At 42.6% G+C, this 15309-nt stretch overlaps 1 protein-coding gene across 2 annotated transcripts in view; it reads left to right on the top strand.

Moving 5' to 3' along the window:
- The window catches only part of LOC132209066 (utrophin-like), a 45673-nt gene that overhangs the window by 17721 nt on the left and 12643 nt on the right, over window positions 1-15309 (top strand). Inside the window, exon 2 of one of the 2 annotated variants that reach the window (XR_009445169.1) lies at window positions 10184-10424. The exons of the other annotated variant lie outside the window; for it this stretch is intronic. The gene's annotated coding sequence lies outside the window, so the exon portion shown is untranslated. Of the gene's footprint in view, window positions 1-10183; window positions 10425-15309 lie in introns of those variants that run through there. 2 annotated transcript variants of the gene reach the window in all.

Here is a 15309-nt window from a genome sequence, read left to right as displayed (position 1 = left end):
ACTCAGAGTAGTAAGGGAATGGAACGCTTTGTCTGCAACGGTAGTAGATTTGCCAACTTCAGGTACATTGAAGTCGTCATTGGATAAGCATATGGACGTACATGGAATAGTGTTGGTTAGATGGGCTTGAGATCGGTATGATAGGTCGACACAACATCGAGGGCCAAAGGGCCTGTACTGTGCTGTAATGTTCTCTGTTCTGTGTTCTATTTATTGTTGAATAGCAGCAGGAGGTGAGGAGGCAGAGACTGCATCCCTGAGGTCACGGAGGGAAGGAAAAGAGGCTGTTACTTAGAGATTGAGAAGCAGGAGAGGGCACAACCCAAAGGTTTGGGAGTGGAGAGAGGCTGCAAGTTAGAGGTCAAGGTGAGGAGAGGCACCAGTTGATGTAGTACATTAAATGTAATACAGAAAATTGTGAAGTGGTTAAGTTCGGTCGGAAAAACAGTACATAAAATGGAAGGAACCATTCTGAATGGGTGCAGAAACCTTCCATGCTGAGGGAACTTTGTGAAAATGTTGGAGACAGAGCAGGACCAAATTACAATAATGATTGCAGTGATGTGATATCTCATGAAAATTGATTAGAGGAATTGGGACAGCTTTCCTCGAAGATGCTAAGACTTAGAAGAGATTATGTTGAATCTTGCAAAATCATTTGAGGTCTGGTCAGAGCAGACGACGGGAAGACTTTGCTACCTTGTGACAGAATTGAGAATTGGATGCAGAGGTTTGCAGTGATTGACAAAAGAAGTAACTGCCCTGTAAGAAATAGCTTTATCACAGTCTATAGAATGCATTACCTGGAGGAGGCAGTTTCAGCAAAAGATGCAAGAGAGCATTAGTTGATTAATGAAAGAAAAATAATGTGCAGGGTAAGGAAAAGGCACAAATTTGTGATATGTATTTGGAGAGCTAGTTCAAACATGATGGACCAAATGGCTTCCTTTTACCGTGATTTGGACTGAAAATTTGTTTAAAGTAAAGTGTAATTGGCTCTGGGGCACGGCGGAAAAGGGTAAGGTAAACAGGACGTGAGTGATCGGAGACTTGATCGTTCGAGGGACAGATAGATGAGTTTGTAGCCACAATCAGGAATCCAAACACAGAACTTGCATGAAAGAACAAAGAAGAGGAATAGATTCAGTTGCCCCCAGTGAAGACTGTGACCACACCTTCACCCGCTGTGGGAGAATCTGCCTGATATGAACGAAGCAACCACCAACATGTCCGCAACCCATGAGCACAACTTTCCTCGAGTGTTCATCCAGTGAGAAGCACCAAGAGGAAGGCAGCCTTTTTCCTACATTTTGTAAGCTTGACCATTTTGGAAGAGAGCCCCCCCTTCTCCGACATTCTGTTCTATAAAGATCAAATGTATTCATTCCTGATGTTGCATGAGGCCAGAGAACTTCTACAATTCTACCACACTGTTGCTTCCAAACCTGTTTCTTTACTTACCATCTCCTCAATGTTTCATATTCTCAATCTGCCCTCTGCCTGTCTTTATTCAGAACGTTGTTCAGAAAAGTAATTCCTTTCATCCCTTTAACTTCCAAATTATGTTTGTTCCTCATGGAAACTGGTATTCTGCTTCACTTTATCTATTGCCTCGAAAATTCTGGACTAATGTGTAATTGACAGTGAGTTTCAGTGCTATTTATAATAGGATTAACTGAACTTAACCACTTCAGGGCATAATTTAATATTGCCTTGCACATCTCCAAAAAATTTTAAGAGCCTGCTGTTTGTACTTTTATGTTGGTTTTCATGGCTATTTAGTTTCTGCTCATACATTAATGAGTGCCCTAACTGCTTGCTGAGTCTTCGAGTTTGCCTTAATGACAGGAATCCTGAAAGCAATATCCTCTGTTTTGCACCATCTCATCATATTGATGAACTGCATTCTGTGTCCAATTCTATCCATTCATCTGTTGATAATTTCACACTACATTGATCAAGTCCTTCCATTTCATTATAACATGTTCCATTCTTGCAAGGGATGTGGCTATCACCGGTGAAGGTATCATTTGTTGTCCTTCACTAATTGCTGTTGAACTGAGTGGATGGCTGGGAGGGTGGTTCAGAGCTACCTACATTGCTGTGGCTCTGCAGCCACATGTAGATCAGATGGGGTAAGGATGATCAAATTCTCCCCAAAAAGACATGAGTGGATCAGATGGATTTTTACCAACAATTGTTGATAGTTTCATGATAGCGTTACTGGAAATAACTTTTAGTTCTGGGTATTTTTTTAATGAATTGTAAATTTGACCAGCTACAGTGTTTGAACATGAACCTACATTCTCCAGAGCATCAGCCTGGGTCTCTGGATTTTTAGTTCACTGTATTTGCCACTTGCCCACTGTCTCTCAGCCATTATTACAGTTTATTTCTTTGCTATTTTTTTCTCTTTCCATGGAGAACTTCCCTTCTGCTGTCTGAGCTGAAAATGTGTATTGTTGCCTTTACAGCTTCACATGTTAGAATTGCTGCTCGTCAGATTTACCTTTTCCAGGAAGATTCTGGCAAGGTTACTTCTAAATAGGTTTATGCCACCATGGCAGATGAAAACCTCCAATACTATGGGAATGTTGTGAATATGTTGGATGCAGAGCAGAAGCAATTTACAATAATTCCAGGGATGTGATATCCCATGATGAAAATTGACTAGGGGAGTTGAGACAGTTTTCCTTGACTTTCCTAGCATTTGTTTCCTCCCAAACATTTTTCAGTTTCTTCAAAATAAAAAAATACATAATTAAACTACTAAACTTATAAAAGTAAGCGATGAGTGCAACTGGATAAAAGTAAAAGCAAAATGCAGATGAGCCTCTGAATTATTTGTGAGGAGCAAGTGCAAAGATGTAGCAGCTGTGATTGGATTGGGCCAGTAGCGTTGACCTTGATAGTTGAGCTGACAGTTTTGATGTTGATTTTGTAATCAAAATTCCTTTGTGATTACTTTTGAACTCACTGACAGCATGTGGAGGAAGAAGGGGTGATTCTATGTTTTTTCTGGTAGGATAGGGCTGTTAAAAATCGCTATTCTCAAAGCTGTGTCCCTCAGCACTCTGGGCCATATACCAGGACATTTTCTGCTAATAGTGACAGGCTCATTGTTGCATTCACTTTTTAACCTCTTTTTCATACATTTCTGGAGGCTAACACAGATATGCCTGAAAGAGGTGGCTGTTTGCTGACAGGGGTGCAGTCAGCCCCTCGGTCTGTCTTTTTAGGAGGTCTGTCCCTGTTTGAAATTTCTGTGATTCTTTACAGCATTACGTGGGCTTCTTGTAGGATCTTTTCAGTGAGTTCACATTTACAGTTTATACTTTCTGTAGCAGTCCTGTTTTTCTTTCAAAAGTGAGTAATTTTGAAATGCGAAGTGAAAAGAGGCCTGTTTGTATTTTGAAGCTCTGATCCACTGTCATAACACTGGTTTTGTTTTAAACATTCATTGAAAGTTTTATAATTCTGATCAGGTCAGGTATGAGTTGGTTGTGACATATATCTAACTAGAAGTTTGATATTTGACTATCGAAAATGTAAATTATTTTTATTCCTGTAATTGTATAAAGGGAATTAATTTCCAATGTTTAGGTACAAGGTATTGAGGAGTTAAGGGGACATTAGGAGAGAGTAAATATGTTATATCGTCTGTCATAGTGAGATTTGAAGCCAAGTCCCAAGGACATTAGCTTGTGGGTCTGGATTAATAGTCCGATGATATCACTACTCCACCCCCACCTGTAGAATTTTGTGTCTCTTGTTTGTCCACGATAGTTGTCCACCCTTAAAAATAAAATGATTTGACAACTTGAAGAGAAAATTATCTTTGCAGTATTGTATTCTCAGCTGATTCCTTTGAAGGATTCTTTCTGATATGTTTTGACAGCCTTTCTAATAACAAACGGTATTGGAGTTAATAAAACTGCCAAGGAATGAATGGGTCTTTATGCTATATTTATGGTCGAGTGGTCAAGCCACTACCAAACTGCTAGAATTTTAATCTGGGCCGGCCTAGAGCAGCTAATCATTTTTGATGAAAATTACACTTGCAGACGACACAAAGGTCGGAGGTGTCGTTGACAGTGTAGAGGGCTGTTGTAGGCTGCAGCGGGACATTGACAGGATGCAGAGATGGGCTGAGAGGTGGCAGATAGAGTTCAACCTGGATAAATGCGAGGTGATGCATTTTGGAAGGTCGAATTTGAAAGGTGAGTACAGGATTAAGGATAGGATTCTTGGCAGCGTGGAGGAACAGAGGGATCTTGGTGTGCAGATACATAGATCCCTTAAAATGGCCACCCAAGTGGACAGGGTTGTTAAGAAAGCATATGGTGTTTTGGCTTTCATTAACAGGGGGATTGAGTTTAAGAGTCGTGAGATCTTGTTGCAGCTCTATAAAACTTTGGTTAGACCGCACTTGGAATAGTGCATCCAGTTCTGGGCGCCCTATTATAGGAAAGATGTGGATGCTTTGGAGAGGATTCAGAGGAGGTTTACCAGGATGCTGCCTGGACTGGAGGGCTTATGTTATGAAGAGAGGTTGACTGAGCTGAGTCTCTTTTCATTGGAGAAAAGGAGGAGGAGAGGGGACCTAATTGAGGTATACAAGATAATGAGAGGCATAGATAGAGTTGATAGCCAGAGACTATTTCCCAGGGCAGAAATGGCTAGCACGAGGGGTCATAGTTTTAAGCTGGTTGGTGGAAAGTATAGAGGGGATGTCAGAGGCAGGTTCTTTACGCAGAGAGTTGTGAGAGCATGGAATGCGTTGCCAGCAGCAGTTGTGGAAGCAAGGTCATTGGGGTCATTTAAGAGACTGCTGGACATGTATATGGTCACAGAAATTTGAGGGTGCATACATGAGGATCAATGGTCGGCACAACATTGTGGGCTGAAGGGCCTGTTCTGTGCTGTACTGTTCTATGTTCTATGTTCTACACGCATAACCCCTGTAGGACAGAAGCAAAACAAACATAAAGCCTAAAGTGACTCTTTATAATGTTCCCTTCAGGGCTATTAACACTATCCTGTACTTCTAATGAGGAAATATAATTTTTAAAATTAATTTATTTTCATACAAGTCATTCTGTATCCTCAGCACATAATGAGCTTGGCTTATGACAGTCAGCCAACCAACCGCCAACTTAGACGCTCTTAATCATCATTGTGGCCCCCTTTTTGAACTTGACCAGTGACACACAACTAAGATTAACAGCATGTACCTCTGCACCCTTTGCTTTGATTAGTAATGACATTGAGTTTACCAGCTTAGAGATTCTGAGTCTCTGCTCATTATCAAGGAGCTTAGTTAGGTGCCGCTGAGTCAATTTTTGCATCACTATATTTATGTTATTTCAGCTTCTTGATGGTGTCGACGTCAGTAACTCTTGGAAGCCAATATTATCAGTACTTTTTCTAAATGGGCCTTGTGTTGCTGGCTAGGTGACTGTTTATTGCTCATGCCAAATTGCTTAGAAGGCAGTTAAGCGTAAACTATGATGCATGGCCTAGACTGAAGGGTTTGTTCTGTACCATATGATTCTGTGATTTTATGAATGCGAAGACTGGAATCACGTGTATCCTAGGCCAGGTTTCCTTCTGTGTCGGGCATTAGTGAACCAAATGGCAATTGAGAATGGTTTAATGGACACGTTCTGGCTAACTTTTTTATTGCAGACTTCCATTGAATTCAGGCTTCGGAAAGAATGCCAAGAGTAGGTACGTCAGCATTGCAGCATTCCCTCAACATTGCCATCATTTTGTGCTCAAGTCCTGGTTTGGAGCTTCAACCTAAAATTTCTAACTGGGTAGAGGGTGGAAAGAAGAGGTTGACTGTGTCAGTGGAACAAAAATGACAGACACGGAGTTTTTTTTTTCCTTAAATCATTCATGGAGTGTGTCCATTGTCCAATTCTAATTGCCTTTGAGAAGGTGAGAATAAGTCACTGCAGTCCATGTGATGTGGGTATATCCCAATATGAATAGTATAGTATTTATGATTATTTGGAAAAGCACAGTTTGATTCGAAATAGCATGGCTTTCAGAGGGGTAGGTCAGGCCTCACAAGCCTTATTGAATTCTTTGAGGATGTGACAAAATACATCGATGAAGGTAGACCATGGATGTGGTGTCTATGGATTTTAGCAAGACATTTGATAAGCTTCAACATGGTAGGCTCAATCAGAAAGTAAGGAGGCATGAGATTCAGGGAAATTTGCCTGTCTGGATACATAGCTGGCTGCCCAATAGAAGACAGGTTGGTAGTAGATGGAAAGTATTCAGCTTGGAGCTCGGTGACTCGTGGTGTTCCGCAGGGATCTGTTCTGGGACGCCTGCTGATTGTGATCTTTATAAACGATTTGGAAGAGCAAGTGGGAGGGTGGGTTAGTAAGTTTGCCAATGACACAAAGGTTGTTGGAGTTGTGGATAGTGTGGAGGGCTGTTGCAGGTTGCAACAGGATGCAGAGCTGGGCAAAGAACTGGCAGATGGAATTCAAACCAGGAAAGTGTGAACTGATTTATTTTGTAAGTTCAAATTCAATGTAGATTACAGGGTTAATGGAAGTATGGAGAAACAGAGGGATCTTGGGGTCCATATCCAAAGCTCCCACCAAGTTGCTACCCAAGTTGAGAGGGTTTTTAAGAAGGCATATGGTGTGTTGGCTTTCATTGACAGGAGAATTGATTTTAAGAGCCATTAGGTTATGCTGCAGCTCTCTGAAACTCTGGTTCCTCCACACTTGTATTTTTATGTTCAGCTTTTGTCGCCTCATTATAGGAGAGATGTGGAAGCTTTAGAGAGGGTGTAGAGGAGATTTAGCAAGATGCTCAAAATTATCGGAAGTCTGTCGAGAAGCTGGGCATGTCATGCTTCCGCACTGTTTGCGAGTTTGCAGCATTCATATGATGAATGTACTTGTTCAGAACTGAGGAAAGGTCACTGAAATGGTAACTCTGATTTTCCTTCACAGATGCTGCCAGGCCTGCTGAGCTTTTCCAGCAACTTCTGCTTTTATTTCTGATTTACAGCATCCGCTGTCCTCTTGGGTTTTCACTCAGAATTTTTAATTTGTCGCAGTGGAAGGGATCAAAAATTTTGTTTTTAAGAGGGACCTGAAATAATTCCGCAGAGCTGGTATCCTGTCACCAAGTCACCTTTTATTTACAAACTGAGAGTCCTTGACACTCAACCGACTCTTTCAGAGTGAGCAGGATGTCCGACACTCCAGTTCTTATCAATCAGCCAGGGCTTCCTGACTGGACCAGATTAAGCCCCATTCAGGAAACTCACTCTGTGCTGTCCATCTGGCTGACCTCATTACATTCAATATATTCCTCCCCTTCTGAGTTCAAGGACACAGGCTGGTTCTTTTTCTTTTGTGGTTTCTGGATGTTCTAGCGTCGGGTCAGGTTCCTCTAATCCTGTCTCGGATACGGGCAGAGTGTAATGTGCAGTAGCCTGCCTCTTGCACCGAGAGTATTTCGCAAGAAATCAGTTTTATTCTGCAAGCGGAAAAGGCGTCGAGGCAGTGACCATCTCAGATTCCGAGAATCTTGACCGAGAAGTCGAACACACATGTTCCCAAACTATTGGAAAGGCTGTCGAGGAGCTGGGCACGTTGTGCCCCTGCACTGTTTGCGAGTTTGCAGCATTCGTATGGTCTTGGTGACATTCTCGTTCAGGGCTGTTGCATCTACTTGATCTTTATATGTCATTCGACCTGACCTCACATTGACCATGCCCGTTACTCATGCAGGTACATTCCTCTGGTTCCTACACCAAACATTATCCCCTGAAATAAACTCTCTCACTCAGCAGTCTCATGTCTGGCACTGGCTTTCCTGATGCCGTATCAACCTAGTTTGGTTAGCATTTAAAACAATACTTTTCACTGTGTCTGTCTACATGTGACGGTAATATGTCAAATCAAATCTCATTTATTACCTTCCCATGTATACAAAGGTGCATGCAGTGTGATATGTTAACCTTTGGAGTTTCACCAATAGCATTAATTCTCATTTCTGTTGCCTTTGAGCTTTTTTAATCAGCTTGCATTCCAATTGATATTTCACAGATTGTAGAGTTGTGGGTTATTTGTGTTGTGGACTCTTGCACATTGAAACTATGAATTTTGACTCTTTACTTTCATAACACGCTACTAATTATTTGCAACTAATCACAAATTCCTTTTAGTTTGTTGTTTGATTACGAAATATACATGGTGAAAGGATTTAGCGGAACTTTGTATGAAACCTGAACAGTAAATGAAGCTGTACAAAGCTTGATTTAGTCAAGACAAGAACTTTGGAACTTTGTATCCATGTTGTATGCAACAATGTACTTTATAAAGTAGGCCAGCAATATTCTGCTAAAGGTTTACTGCCTTTCTTTTAAGATTTGTTGGTGTTTGATACTGATTGCCTATTTGATATTAGTTGGAATGCTCTTTCACTGAAAGCTGTCCAGAATATTTTGATGCACTCCTGTGAACAATAAAGAAAGGCTTTGTGAAAAACTTAAAGACAGTGCATCCCTTCCACTCGTTTTAACAGGTTCAGCTAGGATCCAGGGCTGTGCTTAGTTTCAATTTGGCTTTGGATCCAATCTAATAATACTGTAAAGGAATATAAGAACCAAGGGCAGGAGAAGACTGTGCAGCCCACTGTGCCTGCTTCCTCATTCACTACAATCGTGGCTCATCTTGGGCTTCAAATTTGCTTTCCTGCTTGCTCCCTGAGTCCCTCGATTCCCTGAGAGAATGAAGGTAAATTTTGTTCTTAAGTACATTCAGTGAAAACACTTGATATATATTTGATTTTATCATTATGAACCTGTTTTGAGCAGCATTTTCTTGGGACGTAAATTTTTTTTTGATTTGTCACAATCTATATTGGAAGAGCCTACTAGAGATTGAACCCCACTATTCCATAAATAATTGTAAATATGACGAGTGTAATCTCAAGGATTGTGAATGTCTGACTGTTACCGTTATTGAGGATAAAAGAAATTTTCTCCAGGCTTCATCAATTAATGGGGGAAAAAGTACATTTATTATTTTAAATGTATTCTTTAACAAGTGACAAAGTGGATTATTAATGATGAACATGTAAACTTAAACCATTCTACATTCAGGTGCAGACATGCATACACTTGTCACCAATAAGGTGGCAGGATAGTCAAGACGAACAGTTATTCTGCAGTATCGTGGGTGGGAGATATCAGTAAAAAGAACAAACCCTGCAGAACAAGACTCTCAGCCAAAAACGGGGTAAATGAGGTGACTTTCTCACAGTTCCTCTGCTTTTTGACAATGGTGTCGTGTCACCGATCACCACATTGATCCTCAATTTGACAGTTGATCAATTGAACCTATGTCTGGGCTTGGATCAGAAAAAGGCCTGATTCCACACTGTAGGCATTCTAACACAAGTTTGATTTGTGTATGCTGAAAAGATTTTGGGCCAGAAAGTCCTCAGCAAAGACATTTTGGTTGAGAGTTATGTGCTGTGTTGAATTAATGTAGCGACTGCCACCCACTGTTGTAGAGTATAGCTGAAAAACAGATGAGTATGGAGGAACTGTTGGGTACATCTCCAGCAAGGTAACAGCCTTTCAGGAAAATTGCGCAAGTAACTAGTAAAATTTGAGTGAGATTTTTTGGTAAATTATTCTTTAACTGAAGTGCGGAAAAATGTGAGCTCAGCGATTTTTTTTTTGGTGATCAACTTCGACTCCATTATCCTGCATCACAATCAAATTCTAATATTTCTGAACTGAAGAATCATAGAATTTTACAGTATAGAAGGTGGCCATTTGGCCCACTCTGTCTGTACTGGCTCCTGAAAGAGCTACCCAGCTGTGTCTCTGTAGGCCTCTAAATTCAGCACTTTCAAATATATATCTCAGGAAGGGTCACCGGACCTTAGATGTTAATTCCAATTTCACTTCACAGATGCTGTCAGGCCTGTTGATCTTTTCCAGCAACTTCTGTTTTTGTCAAGTAAAGAGATTTAGATTCTCCCTTACTGGAGATTGTCATTGCCTGACACTTTTTTGTAATGCATAATTCGTACCACTTGTCAGCCCTAGCCTAAACTTTGCCCAGGCCTTGCTGCATATGGACATGGACTGCAGTAATCAGTGCCTATACCCACTTCTGACTTTGTGTAGGAGTTACGTTCATTGATAAAGCAGCTGAAGCTGGCCAGACTGAGGAACTTTGCAGCGATGACCTAGTACTGAGCTGATGGATCTCCGGCAACCACAACCAATCCTGCCTTTTGCTGTCTATATCTCCAACTAGTCGGCCATTTCCCACCTGATTCCCAATTGACTTCAGTTTTCGGAAGGCTTTTTGATGTCAAGGTGAGTTACTTTTCTGTCACCTTTGGAAAACTATTCTTTTGTCTCTGTTTGGACCGAGATTGTATTAAAGTTAGAAGCTACGTTGGCCCTGATGGAACCCAAAATGAGCAACAACGAGCCGGTTATTGTCCAGTTTCGGGTCCAGTTCTGAGGAACAGTCACTGGACCCGAAATGTTAGCTCTGATTAATTTCAGTCACACACAGTTAGAGAAACTACGCTATTCCAATCATAACATTAATTTATATAACCAAGCGCAACCTTGACTCGTACAATGAGTTAAAATTCTAGACTCGACCTCCAGTTACCCAGGTCATTCAGTACTTATCTCAGTCTTTTGATTGTGAACACTTTGTGGAGCTGTTTTATTAATTGTGTGGTGCTGTCATATGAACGGGAGCTGCCAGAGTTCGGCTTATAATTAGCTATATGCAGTTAATTTCAGTCAAGTTTTCATTATGTTCAAGGAGATACAGTGAGTTGACTGACTTTTATTAAGAGCTGTGCAATTTTTACAGCCGTGTGTGTTTCTGCTGAAAGCAATACCTTTTGATGAATTGTATTGCATGTGTCAAAAATGTGTAAAGATTTAGTTCAGCACACAGTGTGATTCTGAGTTGAGTGGCTTAAAAAACTATTTACAGATTTGTGACCAACATGCTTAGTGAATTCTTTGTCCAGGGAAAGCTTTATGAATCTCAGTATTCGTAACATAATCTCAACTATGTAATTTATACCCATATTCCTGGGTTATGCTCTCTCTTTCATTCAAATTACTTTATAATCCATTACATGGATAATTCAAGATAACAAAGTGTGAAGCTGGATGAGCACAGCAGGCCAAGCAGCATCTCAGGAGCACAAAAGCTGACGTTTCGGGCCTAGACCCTTCATCAGAGAGGGGGATGGGGAGAGGGTTCTGAAATAAATAGGGAGAGAAGGGGAGGCGGATCGAAGATGGAGAGAAAAGATGATAGGTGGAGAGGAGAGTATAGGTGGGGAGGTAGGGAGGGGGTAGGTCAGTCCAGGGAAGATGGAGAGGTCGAGAAGGCGGGATGAGGTAGTAGGTAGGAAATGGAGGTGCTGCTTGACCTGGGAGGAAGGGATAGGTGAGAGGAAGAACGGGTTAGGGAAGCGGAGACAAGTTGGGCTGGTTTTGGGATGCACTGTGGAGAGGGGAAGAACTGGGCTGGTTTTGGGATGCATTGGGAGAAGGGGAGATTTTGAAGCTTGTGAAGTCCACATTGATACCATTGGGCTGCAGGGTTCCCAAGCAGAATATGAGTTGCTGTTCTTGCAACCTTCAGGTGGCATCATTGTGGCACTGCAGGAGGCCCATGATGGACATGTCATCTAAAGAATGGGAGGGGGAGTGGAAATGGTTTGCAACTGGGAGGTGCAGTTGTTTATTGCGAACCGAGCAGAGGTGTTCTGCAAAGCGGTCCCGAAGCTTCCGGTTGGTTCCCCAATGTAGAGGAAGCCACACTGGGTACAATGGATACAGTATACCACATCGGCAGATGTGCAGGTGAACCTCTGCTTAATATGGAAGGTCATCTTGGGGCCTGGGATGCAGGTGAGGGGGGAGATATGGGGGCAAGTGTAGCTCTTCCTGCGGTTGCAGAGGAAGGTGCCGGGTGTGGTGGGGTTGGAGGGGAGTGTGGAGCGAACAAGGGAGTCACGGAGAGAGAGCTCTCTCCAGAAGGCAGACAAGGGTGGGGATGGAAAAATGGCTTGGGTGGTGGGGTTGGATTGTAGATGGCGGAAGTGTCGGAGGATGATGCGTTGTATCCGGAGGTTGGTGGGGTGGTGTGTGAGAACGAGGGGGATCCTCTTGTGGCGGTTGTGGTGGGGGCGTGGTGTGAGGGATGTGTTGCGGAAAATGCAGGCGACGCGGTCAAGGGCGTTCTCGACCACTGCGGGGGGAACGTTGCGGTCCTTGGGGAACGTGCACATCTGGGGTATGCGGGAGTGGAATGCCTCATCCTGGGAGCAGATGCGGCGGAGGCGGAGGAATTGGGAATAGGGGATGGAATTTTTGCAGGAGGGTGGGTGGGAGGAGGTGTATTCTAGGTAGCTGTGGGAGTCGGTGGGCTTGAAATGGACATCAGTTTCTAGCTGGTTACCTGAGATGGAGACTGAGAGGTCCAGGAAGGTGAGGGATGTGTTGGAGATGGCCCAGGTGAACTTGAGGTTGGGGTGGAAGGTGTTGGTGAAGTGGATGAACTGTTCGAGCTGCCCTGAGGAGCAAGTGGCGGTGCCGATACAGTCATCAATGTAACAGAGGAAGAGGTGGGGTTTGGGGTCTGTGTAGGTGCGGACGAGGGACTGTTCCATGTCACCTACAAAGAGGCAGCCATAGCTTGGGCCCAGGCAGGTACCCATGGCCATCTCCTTTGTCTGTAGGAAGTGGGAGGAATCGAAAGAGAAGTTGTTGAGGGTGAGGACAAGTTTGGCTAGGCGGATGAGGCTGTCGGTGGAGGGGGACTGGTCGGGCCTGCGGGACAGGAAGAAGCGGAGGGCTTTGAGGCCATCTGCATGCGGAATACAGGTGTGTAGGGACTGGACGTCCATGGTGAAAATGAGGTGTTGGGGGCCAGGGGATTGGAAGTCCTGGAGGAGGTGGAGGGCGTGGGTGGTGTCATAGACGTAGGTGGGGAGTTCCTGGACCAAGGGGGAGAAAATGGAGTCCAGATAGGTGTAGATGAGTTTGGTGGGGCAACAACAGGCTGAGACAATGGGTCGACCCAGGCAGGCAGGCTTGTGGATTTTGGGCAGGGCAGGCAGGTTTTTAACACAGCACAGGAGATTTGTTGAAACAGTATCTAATGGTAATTAGATTAAATCCTTTTCTTTATTCACTGCTCACTTCGGGAGTCATTCTGAGCTATTTCCCAGAAATGGTCATGTTAGGCAATCGAATTTGAATTTCTCAGCCAATATCTTTAACCAAAGTTATTGATGTTATGAACTACCTATTATGCTCATGAATTGGTTATTGTCTCATAGAGGCCTCTAGCTCAGGAAAGGAACCTTTGGCACTGTGCCTGTGAAAAACAGCCACCGAACTATTCTAATCCCATTTTACGGCATTTGTACCATTTTCCTTGTATGCCTTGGCGTAGCAAGTATCCACCTTTATTTCGTAAATCTTACGAGGGTTTCTGCCTCAGCCACCCTTACTGGCAGTGATCCCTGCACCCTCTTGGTAAAAACATTTTTCCTCTCATCCCTTATGAATCTCTTGCCCCTTACCTTAAATCTACGTGACCAGTCATTGATCCCTGCACCAAAGCGAAAAGTTTCTTTCTGTTTATGTCTCTCATAATTTTATACATTTCAATCATATTCTCCCTTCATCTGTTCTGTTCTATGGAAAACAACTTTAGACTGTTCAATCTTTCTTCATTTCAAAAACTCTTCACCTTGGACAGCATCCTGATAAATCTCCCCTGCACCTTCTCCAGTGCAGTGACATCCCCCCAACCCTTCACTGTGGATTCCAGACCTGTGCCCATTACGCTAGCTGTGTCCTAAACAATGTTTTGCAGAGTTCCAGCATAACCACCCTACTCTTAAACTCAATGCCTTAGTTAGTAAAGATAAGTGTCCCTTATGCCTTCTTCATTACTTTATCTACCCGACCTGATACCTTAAGGGACTGGTGTACATGTATATTAAAATCCCTGGGATCCTCAGTGCTTCCACCTTTCATCATATATTCCTATGCCTTATTTGTCCTGCTGAAGTGCATTCTCTCACGTGTATCCAGATTGAATTCCATTTGCTGCTGATTAGCCTATCTATATTCCCCTGTTATCTAAAGCTAACCTCCTCATGAATGACTACACCACCAATTTTTGCACCATCTGCAAACTAACTGATCTGTCTTGCTGTATAGATATCTAAATTGTTTATAAATAACACAAACAGCAAAAAGTCCAACATTGATCCCTGCACTGAACACAGAATTCCAATCACCAAAACACCAAGCAATCATCATCCTCTGTTCTTTGCCATTCGACCAATTCCGGATCCGAGTAGCCAAATTTCCTCAGACCCCTTGGGCTATTCACTATTAGTCTTCCATTTGGGACATTGACAAAAGCCTTGCTAAAGCCCAAGTAGATTATTTCAAATGTAATCCCCTCTTGTACACACCTGGTTACTTCTTCAAAAAATGCAATCAAGTTATTCAGACATGGCCTCCCCTCAATAAAACCATGACTGCCCTGCCTTTCCAAGTGTGGATTAATTCTGTCCCACAGAATTGCTTCCAGTAGTTTCCTCACCTGAGGTGAGACTTACTTTTGTGTATCTTTATTTCAACATACAATTTTTATTCACTTTTGCGATATGGACATCACTGCCTGTCTTGAGTTGCCCTTGAGAAAGTGGTGGTGAGTTGCTTTCTTAACCCGCTGCATGCCATGTGATATAGCTACTCTCGCAATGACATTAGGGAGGGAATTCCAGGATTTTGACTTGTTTTAAGCATTTATATGTACTTTATCATGAAATGCTGACAAGGTCAACAAGGAAATATAAGGATTCAAAAAGATTTATGGTCCTCATGAAGAAATGGTTAGGACTGGTAGACAGACCCTCAATAATTTGCCCAGAACTGCGTGCTGTGTGTTTGTTTGTCGGCCTTTTTCTAAAGCAGTTGATTCAAACAGTCTGATTGTAAAATTCTTTTCCGTACAAATGTTTGCTTTAAAATAAACAGAAGTAAAGAGAAGAATCCGTCTAGAATTAGATTTGATTTGTGTGTGGCTTTGAGAGTGATCTTGTCGTGAGTATGCTGTGAGATTACCCCAGAGACTCTGATATGCTAAAGTAATAGACTTTTGGAGACTGGCAACAACTGTTCTGCTTCTGTGCCACCACAAAAAATCAAATCTGTCTTGTTTAGAAATACTTGGAGGCGTC

Source organism: Stegostoma tigrinum, unplaced genomic scaffold, assembly GCF_030684315.1.
Source record: "Stegostoma tigrinum isolate sSteTig4 unplaced genomic scaffold, sSteTig4.hap1 scaffold_64, whole genome shotgun sequence".
Classification (NCBI taxonomy): Eukaryota; Metazoa; Chordata; class Chondrichthyes; order Orectolobiformes; family Stegostomatidae; genus Stegostoma; species Stegostoma tigrinum.
Note: the sequence above shows the minus strand (reverse complement) of the source record. Positions and strands in the feature narration are given on the sequence as shown.